The following is a 13,699-nucleotide window of genomic DNA, read 5'->3' as shown; positions in this document are numbered from 1 at the left end:
TTTGCTTTCTAGTTTCATTGGCAGACAGATTGCTTTTTATGTCCTTCCTGCGCACATTATGCCAGAAGGTTCCTTTGCAGAAAATAAATTTATAGTCTCTAGCTGATAAAGGTCTTCCTGCAGCGGTCTGGCAGAGGCATTTCCAGAGCCGCCCTTCCCGCTGCTGCTCGGAGCCCCCAGGTGGCAGCCCCTCAGCCGGGTCTTCCCTCCGTGCTTCCGTGGTGATTGTCCACACCAAGTCAAGGGGAAGCTGAAGTGCGTAAGTGGAAAATTCTCCAGTTACTTGGTCCAAACTGCGCTGCTGGCTTGAGTTATGTGGGCTCATAAAAATGCTATTTCAGGAGCTTTCAGGTTTATTGGATTACGGGTGACCTTTGTATGTATGTATACTCAAACGTGCGTGTGCACACGTTGTATTTACTTCTCAAAACTGACGTTCGTCCAAAGAACAAATCACTTGGGTTCGTGGTGTGGTTGGGTGCCAGCGAGTGTAGCCTGCTCTGCTGGTAGCAGCACCGAAGAGAGCGCGTGTTTTGATAACGTTTCTCTTAGGTTTTGCAGAGCCGTAATCGCTTTTATGTATGTAAGCTATTCAGGTTATTTAACAGTCTCTCAAATCTGCCATTTTACATATTTCATTCTTTATGAATAGAGATAGGCAAATGAAAAATAGCCTAGCAATCAGAAATTGTTCTTCACAAAAGGTTAGTAGGGAAGGAGGAGATGTGAAGGTACTTTGAAATAGCAGGTGTACTCTTTGGCATGATTTTAAAAAAAAAAAGCACAACAGTTTTGTCTCATGTCTTTGGAAATAATGAAAATTAAAAGTGCTTTTGTCTCCTCTGTTGCAGCGTGCTGAACAATATGAGCTGGGTTGCCGTAATTTGTTGAATTCCACCTCTTGATATTTGCAAGAACAGAACGTTGTCTAATACTAAAGCAAGAGTTTTGTCTATGTAATTATTGTGTTAATGTGGCTAGAAAAAAAGGGTTTTAAGATTTTGTTGAAGCTTATCCAGCAGCAAGATGTATCGAGATGACTTGCGTATCTTAATAGCAAATTTTTCATCTCATTAATAAGGAGGAAATGTAAAGAATATTATCAAAATAGTCCGTCTGACTTGTGAAAAATGCTAAACTTTATCGCATTGCAACAAAAATAAACTCGTTTATGGCCACACGCACAAAAAAAGATTATGCCTCGTGTTTGCCTGCTATAAATTTGATTTATTCTTGTAGTAATTACAGTCGTTGATTTGGTAAAAGTTGAAAACGTTTTTTCCCCGAGCAGAACAAGATTTCTGCATTCCCATTGCTGCTGCATTGCAACACTTTGAACTTGCTCAGCAGACATGACAAAAGGTTTTAATTAAAATACTAGCAAGATAAAAAGAAACAAAAACAAAATCATTTGTCTGCATTAACTTTGTGCATTTCTCATAATTCTTTAATTCTTGTAATAAAGGAAAAATACCAAGATAAGAGGTTGTCCTCCCTTCTAACTCCCTTCCTCGGCAGAAGGCTCTCAGGGCTCTGGGATGTTTGGCTGACTCTCAGAGGCTCAGGAGTGCTGTTGGTGGTGGTGCAGGGGTGAGCAGGAGCAGCTTCATTCCTCGAGCAGGATTGTGGTCTGTAGGGAGGACTGGGGTTCACTGAGATACAGCTGAGTAGCTCTGAGCCTTTCCAGCTCCCAGGTAACTATAAAGTAACTCATTCGTCCTTGCCACTTCAGTGTTTATGTTAAACTGATACAACCATGATTTTATGATTTTTGTAAATGGAAGCCATTTCTGGTGGTTAACTGGAAAACTGATGGGTTTGAAGGAGTGAGTTATATGTAGAAAATGTCACCTGCTGGATTTATTCCTCAGTCAAACTCAACATCTGGTAGAAGATGAATGATTCTTTACAGAGGAATAAGTGAGCATCTTCTCACCCCTGCTTTCTTCGTGGTAGAGGAGTACTGGCAAGTTGGTTGAACACGGAAATGTTTTGATTCCTGTGTGACAATGTCATCGTGCAGCATTGTGGTGGCAGTGCCGTGAGAGGGGAGGATTTAATATATGCTCATATGGAAATTCTCAGCTTTACCCTACCTGAATAGTCTGAAATTGAAGGGTGTCTGTTACAAAATCAATGGAGTAGCTGAAGGACCAGGAATTTGTCTGCCAAATCCACAGTGAATTGTGGCTGAGGAGCTCCCAAAACTCTGGGCTAAAAATAGAGATCATTGTCAGAGTTCATTAAGGCTTTAAAATCTTTTCTTTTCTTTTTTTTTTGCTACTTTGTAACACTTTGTAAATATTCTCTAAAACATGATTTAAATAATGATTTAAATAATAATCGAGCAGGAACTTTGATGTAAATCAGTCACTTTAATCTTGCTTTGTTACTTTTCTCAAAGGAGAGGTTAATTATTAGTAGTTTAGTAATTATTAGATTGCCTTGATTTCCTGCTAAGTACAGCTTTTACAGTAAGGTAACACCTTTTGTCAACCAATCTGCATTATAAGCATATGTTAGGATTGTCTAAATATGCCAAGTAAGCACTCAAATACTTCATGATTGTAGTTTTGGGAGTAAAAATGTTTGCTTAACGTACATTGATTGCTGAAAGCAATGGCAGTGATCAAATTCCTATGATTCAAAATCAGAATTCAGTTTCAGTATGTGAAATTATATTAAATTGTTAACTGCATTTCTCTTGAATGTACTAAATATTGATATCAAAGGCCAACTTGCTGCGTTTCACTTCTAGTAGCGCTTTCAAGGTTAAAAACAGCTTTGGTATTCACTCTGGATAGTGACTGAGAAATGGTTTTGGCCCTTGAAGTTATCCTAAAAACTAGATTTCATCCTCTTGCTCTTACTGCTTGCTCTTAGTCTGGAAAATGAAAACGCGTCTTCATGCTATGTAATTTCTTAATTGATTTCTTATTTTGAGCAAATCAAATGATTGAATTGAATTAACTGAATAAGCTGAAATTAGCAAAGACGCTGCTCTGTGTCAGCCAAAAGGTCAATCACCATTTAGAGTTGGGTTAGTGTGTTACTTTCAGATGGCTGGCTCGGTCATTGGGCTCTCTCAAAGGCAATGAGGATATGTTTTTAAATAAGTAAATGCTTTAATATTTTAGAAACGTAAAGTTCTTCCCTAATAAAATGAGCCTTAACGACATATTTAAATGCTGTAAGTGTTTACTCTGCTCCTTGAGGAAAAACTTTCAACAATGTGAAAAGACAAATTCATGCACGTGAGTGGCTTTTTTGTTCTATGTCTGTCATATAAATACATCCTGAGACTACAAGAAGTTTCTTTTTCTTATAATTGTGATTACAAAAAGTAAGACGTGACTGTCTGAATCTGGTCATTGTGATTCTTGCACTATTTGTTATTACTTGGTCAAATTAGAATGGAGATGTGTTGTGGTCTGTTGGTTACGTTTTGTTCCGCGTTTTCAGAAGGCAAATATTTCAGTGTGGGGTGTTATAAAGGTGGAGATGCAGAGCAATATGGATATCCAATGCATTTATTTTACTATTATGAATATATTTTTTGCTGCTTTATTCACATATTAAAAAAAATAGAGGCAGCTCTCAGACAGGAAAATAAGCCAAAACATATCCTAAGCAAAACAGGGAGTATTAGTGTGGTAAATAACTTTTGAAAGTGCTCTTTATTTTAACAGTTTCTGTTATAGCAAATCACTCATTGGGGATTATAATTCATGATAATTCTGATACGGAAGTGGAGAAAGCTGTTTCTTTGCTTAAAAATGTGCTTGTCTAGATTCTGTGAGTATATCCATCTCTGTTTAATGTGTGTCTACAGTAGATGCTGTGTGTTAATGGTTGTGTGATTTAAACACCTGAGCGTTTTATTTTTAAACATCAGCTTACCTTTAGTCACTTGGCAGAGCTTGTTCCACTTCTTTTTTTCCCCTAGATTTTAAAGAACAAAATAGGTTTCATAGAGCTGTCAGCAAAGCTCGATCATATTTAGGATGTGGATTTGCTGGTGATAATTGTTTATCAGTTCAAATGTTTCCATAATTCTCCAATGTGAATGCATTCGTATGGTTCTTTGGGCTTTGTGTCAAAAGCCTTGTAGAGAGGCAGATAAACATCAGCTCCTTGGTGTAATGGAGGACACGTTTCAGACAATGCTAATGTGAACCTAATCTAATAGTTCTTCTGAATTTTTCTTTCACGCTGTTTATTGCTTGTCTCGGATTTATGCGGTTGCAAGATTTTAGCAATAGCTGCTTGGAGATTATCCTGTTGTGGGAGAGTGTGATACAGCAAGTTGCAATGGGTCGAAAAGAAAAAACTGTCCACTGCATATTTTCATGTTAATTTTGTAACATCTAATTCTCATAACATAAAAGCCCTCCCTCCCCCCTTTTTTCTTTTCTTCTTACAGTCTGAATATGCTGTCCTGTGGAGTAAGCCACTGGTCAACCGAAGAAGGCTGGGAGCCCCTGATCCTCAGTAGGGCAATCCTAGTCCTGACTTCATGTCTCTTGTACTGGTGATACTCCTACAGGCCCTAGAGCGTACCTGTTCGGACACTTTGTTATCTCAGAGTTGCTTCTGTGCTTTTAGAGGAGTTCTGCTTCTCTTGTGTTGGCTTGGTACTGATGCAGTCTTTGTTCTAGAAAACTTCAAAGTCCTATGGACTCCCTTAGTCAGTTCTGTACACGAGTCTACTGAATGTGGAGTTAGAATTTTGCAACAGAGGAGTTGGGGAACCACTGAGCAGGGCTCTGAGTGCTCCTTTCCGATTCATCCTTTGTAAATGTATTCTGCTCCTTTACTCTTTTCCAAACTAGCTGAGTATCAGCACAGATTTTTCTCAGGCAACACTGTTATCGTGTGTTTATAAAATATGGAGAGCACACATCTTGAGATCTTCTCTTAAGAATGAAAAATTCCTTTTGCTTTGTGCTTGGCAAACTCCAAAGTTGGGGTAGCTCTTGAGGTAGGGATGCTTTGGATGAGACTTGAGAGGCATTGCTCTATCACCCTGTCCCCAGCAGTAGCTATTATAAAGGCAATAAAGGCACATTAGGCTGATGTGTGGTAATTTTTCTTCTTAAAAAGAATAACTCTAATCCTAATTCATAATAATTAGATACTCTTAATTCCTAAAACATATATATCTTTATCCCTTTGATTACTCATGGGCTAATAGCAATTTGTATGCCTGTCAGCCTCTCCTCCTCGTTCCTTAAACCTCAGTTAAGCTCTTAGAGAGAGACTTCATTCACAGTGTGTTTGTTTAAAAGCTCAGTCTTTATGGAGGGGGAAGCAGAGGTGCAATGTGGCAGCCTTGATTAGAAGGGTAGTTTCTAGTTTATCTCTTGATTATTTTAGCACTGTAATGAAGATGGTAATTGGATGAGTCTTTGGGGGAGTGGGGTATGGTGAGAAATGAAATTTCTAGTGAAAATGAGTCTTTTCAAGGGATGTTGTTCATTTTGCCCCAAGCCAGAATTTTGTTTTGCTATACATCCTCTCTCTTTAGGAAACAACCAAAGATAAATAGTCACTGAGTAACCCAGTGAAGGCATCTAGGCAGCTAGATGTTGATTATAGCCTACGTGTGCTTGACTGCTGAAAGTCCACTCTAGTCTCTCTGAAGTCTGATAGACTTCAGCTGTTTGGTCATGAATCTGTATCCATGTATTCATGAGAAGCCTCACTCATATCTTGTTTCATCAAGATAGTGCCTGTATTAGCCTACAGGGGTCCCCTTGGCAGTGTGGGGAGTGCAGGTGACGCATTCAGTCCGGTGGTCCTTTTTTGGCTAAGAAAGGCTTGGGTGTTGGTGATCTTTCAGATGTTGCTGAGTGCTCATCTGCCTTCATCTCAAAGGCACGTATACCTAAAAAGGCACACCAATATACAGATATTTCATGTACCTCCAGTCGAGCCTTATTTGCTGAAGCCAAGCAAGAAATACCAACTCCTCCAGCTGTAAAAATGCTCATATGGCTCAGCATGGTGAAGGGCCTCGTGATTACTGATCCAGTGGTGCTAAAAGAAAGGATTGTTGTTTCTGTCTTGATGTTGTACATTTTCTAACTTCTCATAGTGTGTTGTGATGCTGCACTGTACGGCTTGGACACTCCCAAGTCCACTCTGTTAGCAGGCATTCCTGCTGCTGTAGGCAGGAGTGGGTTTTATTCTCAGCCGCATGCCTGGGATTTTTTGAGCGCAGACCTTTTGAGCACTTCTGAAGCACGTAGGATTCCTCTCTGCAATTGTAGCTTGGTTCTCCATGGCCTAACTAGCCCTTCATTTGAATCATGCATTTTGTTGTCTTTTGTGTTCTGTAGATGTTGAAGTCTGAAGTGATTGCTGAGCTGAGAGCTCCCTTGTGACCCGGAGCTGCATTTTCTGTAGAGGTAAACTGGCACTTGAAATCATAAAAGAGAGATTTTTTTTTTCTTAAATTGTTCTGTCTTTCTGCCCAGCTCCATTTTACACTTTGGAGAAGCTATGATACTCCTTAGAGTGGTTCACAGAGTTCTTGAATAAATTAATATACAGCTCAGAAAACAAACTCACTTTCTTTGTACTTCAGTATAAAAACAAGAGAGCCCCAAACTGATGCTATTTCCATAGCTAAGACCAGTGCTGCTTGGGTGTGTGCAAATCAAATGTTTCTTCATCTTCTTTAATGAGCTTTCTCATTGATTTGCAGAATATCAGCTTGGTTCTTTATTACACAATATAAAATTTCTGCAAGCCAGATGCACACCAAAGGTAACATTAGACACTGAGCAAATAATTGTTTCCTGTCACACTGCATTAGTAACTGGGAAGAAAGAGTTTCTTAATTTGTATTTGCACAGAACTAAATATAACTCTAGCACATTTTAACTTCAGCTTTTGCCATTCATGTCCCTGAAAAATGCAGCTCCATGTTTGTCATTTACTGTGGATATGATTTTAGACATTCTTGCTTTCTTGCACTCCCATTTGTGAGTGTTACAGTTTTTTGGGAACTTGGTTGAGAGGCAAACCATGCTCACAGAACGTTCTGTTAATGCTGGGCAATTACTGTCTGCAGGGACTATTGCAGAGCTGCTTTCTCTAGTAGTAATTATAGCAAGCCTTGGTCACAACTCCCTCATTCAGCATTTAACAGGGACTGGGTAGTACCTAGACTTAATTTTCCCGCAAACACTGCTCTGTTTTTTTTATTACCTTAAGCCTGTTATTTGTCACCTGTGCTACTCTGTGGCTATTCTTAAGTGTTGTGCCATCAGTCTTACAGATAATAATAATAATAATAAAAAGAAAAAGAACAAAAAGCTGTTAAGAAGTATTCAGATTGGACTGTACTTGTGAAAATCATCCTGTGTTAGTAAGGAAAAATTGATGTTGTGGAAGGATGCATTGAATAGATAGTCTCCTCTGTGGGAAGTGCGTGAGCTGATTTCTGTGCCTTGGGTATGTAGAGACCAAGATGGTAATTAGACATTCACCTCTGTCACTTCTGAAGTCTTACTGGTGCTGCCAATGCCTGCATTTCATCAGTGCTCTGCACAACTTCTCATGTTGTGGGTGATGCATATAATTAGGAGGAGGGTGGAACAGGCTTGCTGTTGCTAATGGGGAGGAGGAATCTTCTGTACCTGGCACTAGCTGTCTGCCTACACCTGTATCTCTTACCTTCAAAGATATCATTTCCTAAAAACATATAGAAACCTACAGAAAATCGCCTAGGTTTGTAACAGCTTTCCTCTTGGCAGAGTGAGATTTATTTATACTGCTGTTTGTTACTCTGTAGGATGTGACAGGCAATTCCTTGTGCCTGCTCACTGTATAAAATGTGAGTGATCACTGGCAATGCAAGCGATTGCATTAGAAACTTTCCTCTCTCCAGCGGGGAGAGCTTGAGTTTGAACTCTCCCCTCAATGAGATCTTTGAAGTTTGGGTCTTTAAAACTGTTCTCCAATCCAAAGAACTACTAGCACAGTTGTCATCCCTCTTATTCTGAGACAGGCTGGACCAGGATCCCTTCAGAGGCCATTAAAGCTGTTGTTTCATCCCCTAGAGAGGTCGGGAGGGAATAACTCAAGTCATTATTCCCTGCCTCTCCTTCAGCAGCCGAGCAAGCTGTGGAAAGTTGTGTGACATAAAATGTGATTCAATCTCTGAGCAGCACGGAGTGGCCTCAAGACTTGGCAGCGAGGGATCCTTGTACACACAGCAGAGGGGAGGAGGAACAGGTGGCATTTAGGAACTAATTAATATTTGTGAATTACAATGTGCTATTGGTAAGAAAACAAATCACCCCGCATCTGAATATTTATGGTGATGACTTCCAGAGCTTGGGTCACGCGGTTCTTTTCCAGCTGTTGCATCTCCTCTTGTGGCACAGTGCTTTGCGCTGGGGTGAGAGCCTGGCAGGCTGAACAGAACGTGCAGGTTGGGAGGAGTACTCTCCACAGTTCAGTATTAGTGGGCTGTGGGGTCCCACACGTTTTAAGTATTCTTTGCTGGTAGAGTAAGCCATGCAATTTAGCCTGAGATTCCATCCCATTAAGAGCCAAGCCATGCATGGAGATAATGCTATGTTTGAAGAGAAAGCAGGTGTTAAAGGTTGTTCTCCCTCTTAATGTTGTGTGCGAGTGCTTTACAGTAGATCAAACTTGCCTAATGTGATCTTCATAATGCTTTCATTTAAAATGCTCCCTGTGGTTTGTATTTGTGGAACTGAAAAGAGCAGACTCTACTCTGTAGCTTGGTGGGGCGGGGTGTTCGATTGAACATATGTTCGCGCTGTCGTTTGGGAAAGATAATGGGTTTTTAACCTCTGTCGGTGTTAGACGGAGGTATTTATGGAGCTCTATTAACACTGTGCCTAGGCAGCTAACCTTGCTGTATAGGTTTTTCTCAATTTGCCATTTTCTTTTGATAAGTTGCGGATTTTCTTGGCCTCTGACAGTACCTCTTGCTGTGTCAACCGGCATGGGAGCTTACCAAGGAGCAAGGAATTCCTTGCTGTTGTCAGCACTGTGTGAAACGCTCGTGGCTACTGCTCTTGTGTGTTCAGTAAATATTGTTGTGTAGATTAAAAAAGCAGCTTTGCAGAGTTTCAAAAAATAGTTGTTGTTCCCTTCTGGGCTCAGTATGCAAAAGCAGGGAAGCTGACAGGCACTAGCAGCAGTGCTTGTGCTTTCAGCTGCTGTGGTTCCCAGACCTGGTGCAAAGCATGGGGCTGATGGATGCTGGGCATGGGGATGCTGCTGGCACCAAGCTTAACCCTAGTGTGGGAAGCAGTGAGTTTGTTTTAGTGGGGGAAGGTATCATTTAGTGTCCTAAAATCCTGCTGTTATCCCATCTCTGCTGTCACTTCAAGGTTTTTAACAATGTGAGTATGGTAGAGACAAGTGTGCTTCATGCTGGGGTTTATCTCCAGTGAACTGCCGTTACCGCTTTCGTCACTGCTGATTAAATTTTTCTGTTAATGTTTAATCCAAAATAGCAAATGCTTCATGTTTGTATGCCCTCTGCATAAGCAGAACATCTGTTTAGTGAAGGTGGCTATGACATACAAAACTGAATTGGTGCGTAATTCAAAATATATATGAGTCAGTCAAGAAGATACAAGGAAATTTAATACTTAAGCAATCACTTGAACGTGAGCAGGCTGTGTTGTGTCAGGGATTTCCAGGGGTCGTAAAGTGCACATGACATGGTGCTATGACAGAGTATTTTCTACCCTTATCTTAAGTCTTTGCTCTCTGTCTATTAATATTTGCAGTGTGGAAGAGGATTTTGGTGGCACATTTCCCCTCCCTTTTATAGCAGTAGTGTCACTGTGGTGTGGCTGAGGTAGGTGACTTGAACTGCCCCTGTGATCTAAGTGCAGAATCTACTTCAGCTTTTGGAAAAAGGAGTCTTTAGTGGAGCAAGCACATGTGTATCCCATGAACAACTGCAGTTGTGTGTGTTAGAACTATAGAAAATGCCAGAGGGTTTCCAGAAAAAAAACGGCTACAAAAGAAATGCATAAAAATCGGTGTCATAGTTAGCAGCAGAAACTGAGACTTGTAAGGGAGGAAATTAATATAAATTGTTGGCTTACAGAAATTTCAAGCGTTTTTATGCATTTAATAAAGGGTTGCTATTTAAGTAGCTTAAGCATCCTTCTCTGTAGATAACGTGTCCTGGGATTTAACAAACCACTTACAGTTGGATGGATTCCACTCAGATGTGATTGCCATTCTTGCAACAAAGACTAGCTGATGAAGAGAATGAAAAGAGCCAGTACTGAAATGGCCATCACATTAGTATGAGGGAAGGGGGGGGGGAACAGGTTTTTATCGTCTTCCTTCTGTATGTTGAGTATGTTAGTCTTGGTTATAGGCAAGATGTTAGATGGAACAGAATCATTGTTTCTGCCCACAAAACTATCTAACCCAAGCTATCTCAACTTGGAAGAGATGTTGGCTGGATATAGACTATCCGTGGAGAGAGAGGAACTGGTAGGGCAAAGCCTAGTGAGCTGGAGATGCAAGGCAGCAGTGTAGACAGAGCCAGGTTTTTGGTGAGTGTGCCTGGAGAGGGGCATTTAAAGCAAAGCATCCAAGTAGATATGCTAGTGCTAGTGGATGAGAAAGCTCGCTGAAACAGAGGAAAGAGGGGCAACGTGGTCAAAATTAGGCAAAATATACTGAGGAGCATTGTAAATAGGTATTGGTAAGGTAGGACTTCAGTGTTTAAAGCAGGAACGTGTTCTGAATGACTGCAGTGAGCGTGGCGAACGTGTGCCAGAAGTAAATATAGTAATGTAAGCACTACTACAGAGTCATTGGAGTCAACGCTGCATAACACAAAATTGCATAATATATTTATTTGTGAAGGTTATTTTAAATAGATCCAAGTCCTTGGAAAGGTGACTGTGTTCTGGCTCCCTAGGCTGAGGTTTCCGCTGGGGCTGAGCTCGACCTGGTGGCAGGCTGCCAGCTGATGGCTGAGCTCGTCCTTCTCTCATGCTGGTTCTCACTTGGACAACCTGGCAGCCAGCCTGGGCACCTGCAGAGAGCCCTCCAACCCCAGAAGATGAAAGAGGGAGTTGTTTTGTTGGGCCAGTTAGCTCAGGTTGTGAGAAGGGGCCTCAGTGGAGATGTGGCACTGACGGACATAGTGGGTGTGTTGGGGTTGGACATGGTGATCTTAGAGATCTTCTTAATGATTTTCTGATTCTAAGTAGGCCGTGTTGCCATGCTGATGGCATGCAGAGTGGTGACCACAGAGGCACTGGTGGGAGGAAACTTTGCTCAGTTGGGTAGGATGGAAGGAAGTTATCAACTGAAATTACTGGAGAGAACACATTTTTAGTTGACAGTCGCAAAGTGACAGCGAGCCACAGCATAATGCCATGTGTTAGAGAGTGAGGTGAGGTAAGCAAAGCAATGGATAATCTTAAGGATGGAAGGGCCTTGAAAGAGAAAACTCAACTGACTTGCTTCGTCTGGGCAGCAAAACGAGTTCTAACAGGGAGGTGACATAATTCAGTTTTATCGGCAGGGAAATAAACTTCAGGGATGGAGAAGAGCTGTTTAAGCTACGGGATCAATGTTGGCATGAAAACAAATGGATAAAAACTATTTGGGAGTAAATGCTAGGTTCAAAATGAGCAGTGTTTTGGCTGTGGGAGGAATTGGATTCTTCAGCACATCAGACACAGGAGGAGGGGAGGAATGCTGTCAGTGTGCTGGGGATCAGCCTATTGGTAGTGGCTCTTTGAGGTAGCCTTTGTTGCAGCACTGAGCTTATGATCTGTGAAGGAAACCCCTGGCACCCCACATCCACGTGGTGATGGGTTACTGTGGTGGTGTCATGTCGGAGTGAGGGTGGGACTGCTGTCCTGTGCTGTCACAGGTGGGAATACGTGCCAAACCTGTTTTTTTCACAGGATGGAGAATTCATGTCATTAAACAAAGCTTTAGCCTTTTCTGTTTAGTCTGTGAATTTCTCTGCTGTTACTGTTGTTTATGACACTTATTTTTGTTGTTTTTCTTTCCTAGGTATTTTTATGGCCTCTGTCACAGTAGCGTCTCAGCGTCTCGCAGGCATTTATGGATTTATTCTGAGAACGTTCCTGTGAGGTAGGGAAACATTATTACCTACGTTTTACAGACTGAGCTGAGGCACAGTGAGATAAAGGTTGCAGGAGGAGTCTGTAGCACAGCCAGCAGTCAAACTCTGATTGCCAGAAACTTGTTTACTGTCCTAATCACAAACCCAGCTTACCTGTCTTTTTCCTTTTCCTTTTTTCTCCTCTTTCTTTTCTTCCTATTAGCAGAAACAATCTGCGAGTGGCTGGGACAACCTCTAGAAAACATGATTGGGTTTCCTGGTGTCCTTTTTTAACATTGTTACTTATGAGTTAAAATGCCTTTCTAAAAATATCAGCAGATCTGTTTATGTTAAATGATTAACATGTTTAGACTTTCAGCAGATAAGCTGTCACGCTTTTTTTTGAGTCAGTAAGTCCTTTATCCTACCTGTCTGGGCTTGTGGCTGTTGCATTCTTACCCTGCCTGAGCTAATGCCATCCCAATCACCTAAAGCAATGCCAAGAATTTCATCATCCATGCAAAGATGAGATTCATGTCAAGGCAGGTGTAAAGTTTCTCAAGCACATTTATGTATAATTACTGTTTAACTTTATTTTTCAGAGGTCTTTTCAAGCCAGTTAAAATGTTCACCTTTTGAGCTCCCAGATATTCTCCTAGAAATTGGATTTCAGTGCCTGATTAGTGATGATCCCTTTCAAAAGTATTTCAGAGTTCGAAACGTGTGCACACTGAAGTGTAATTTACATCATAAAATCAAATATCATGAATAACAGCTTGAAAAAATACACTTTTTTTCTTCAAATAAGGAAATTTTAAGATAGATCTCCCTTGAACCCTTGTTTCACCTCAGGTTGTTATTTAAAGTGTGACTTTACTGCCTTCTCTTAGAGCTACATGAGCATTACAAATTATGAAGACATTGGCAGGCTCTCACAATTAAATATTTTTATTGTCTATTAAAATAAGCAACATTATTAAAATGATAACACTGCAAAGAAATACTAATGCTACCTTTCTAATTTTGTAGACTGTATAATACGCACGTTGAATTATATTTATGCTCTTTATTAACGTATATTATGTGTCATTGTGTCCCCAAGAATGAAACCCTAATGACTCATGAACTGTCTCAAAGTGTACTAAATAAGATTAAAGAGCTGGCCAGTGACCTTAACAGTCAATTAGGCTATGCATTACTCAACCCAATACTTGTGGAGTGTAGAAGGGGAGAGAAAACTCATTAGCTAAGGTGCTGTCTGAAACAAACAAGATTTCTCTAATACCAGGAACTGGTCTCGTTGCTTACATGGAGACTGAAGCACTTCAAATAGGTATGTGTGTCTGGAAGCACAGCAGTGTGGTCCTTAGAGGGTGAGGAAAGCCTGCTGGTAGAGCTGGAAGAGAGCAAGAGGAGAGCTTTAGTGCTCAAAGTGTTCTGGAATGGATTCTGGTGGGTGCAGGTGGCCATAGTCAAACATTGGCAGTTCTAGGAGATGGTAGTCAGATGGTGGGATGTGCCATCTATCATGGGGTCATAGAATGGTGTGTGTTGGAAGGGATCTTAAAGATTACCTAGTTCCAACCCCCTGCTGTG

At 40.9% G+C, this 13,699-nt stretch overlaps 2 protein-coding genes across 18 annotated transcripts in view; one reads left to right on the top strand and one right to left on the bottom strand.

Moving 5' to 3' along the window:
• The window catches only part of PTPRF (protein tyrosine phosphatase receptor type F), a 343,225-nt gene that overhangs the window by 70,654 nt on the left and 258,872 nt on the right, over positions 1 to 13,699 (top strand). For 15 of the 17 annotated variants that reach the window (XM_048944331.1, XM_048944348.1, XM_048944342.1 and 12 more), the window contains one exon: positions 12,052 to 12,132. The exons of 1 other annotated variant lie outside the window; for it this stretch is intronic. The gene's annotated coding sequence lies outside the window, so the exon portion shown is untranslated. Of the gene's footprint in view, positions 1 to 6,341; positions 6,411 to 12,051; positions 12,133 to 13,699 lie in introns of all 17 variants that reach the window. One more of the 17 variants, XM_048944332.1, reaches the window with a different exon arrangement.
• Positions 1 to 13,699, bottom strand: part of MED8 (mediator complex subunit 8) — a 203,393-nt gene that overhangs the window by 172,171 nt on the left and 17,523 nt on the right. The gene's annotated exons all lie outside the window — the stretch shown is intronic.

The sequence above is a fragment of the Lagopus muta genome, chromosome 5 (genome assembly GCF_023343835.1).
Source record: "Lagopus muta isolate bLagMut1 chromosome 5, bLagMut1 primary, whole genome shotgun sequence".
NCBI lineage: Eukaryota > Metazoa > Chordata > Aves > Galliformes > Phasianidae > Lagopus > Lagopus muta.
This window is presented reverse-complemented; position numbering and strand designations above follow the sequence as displayed.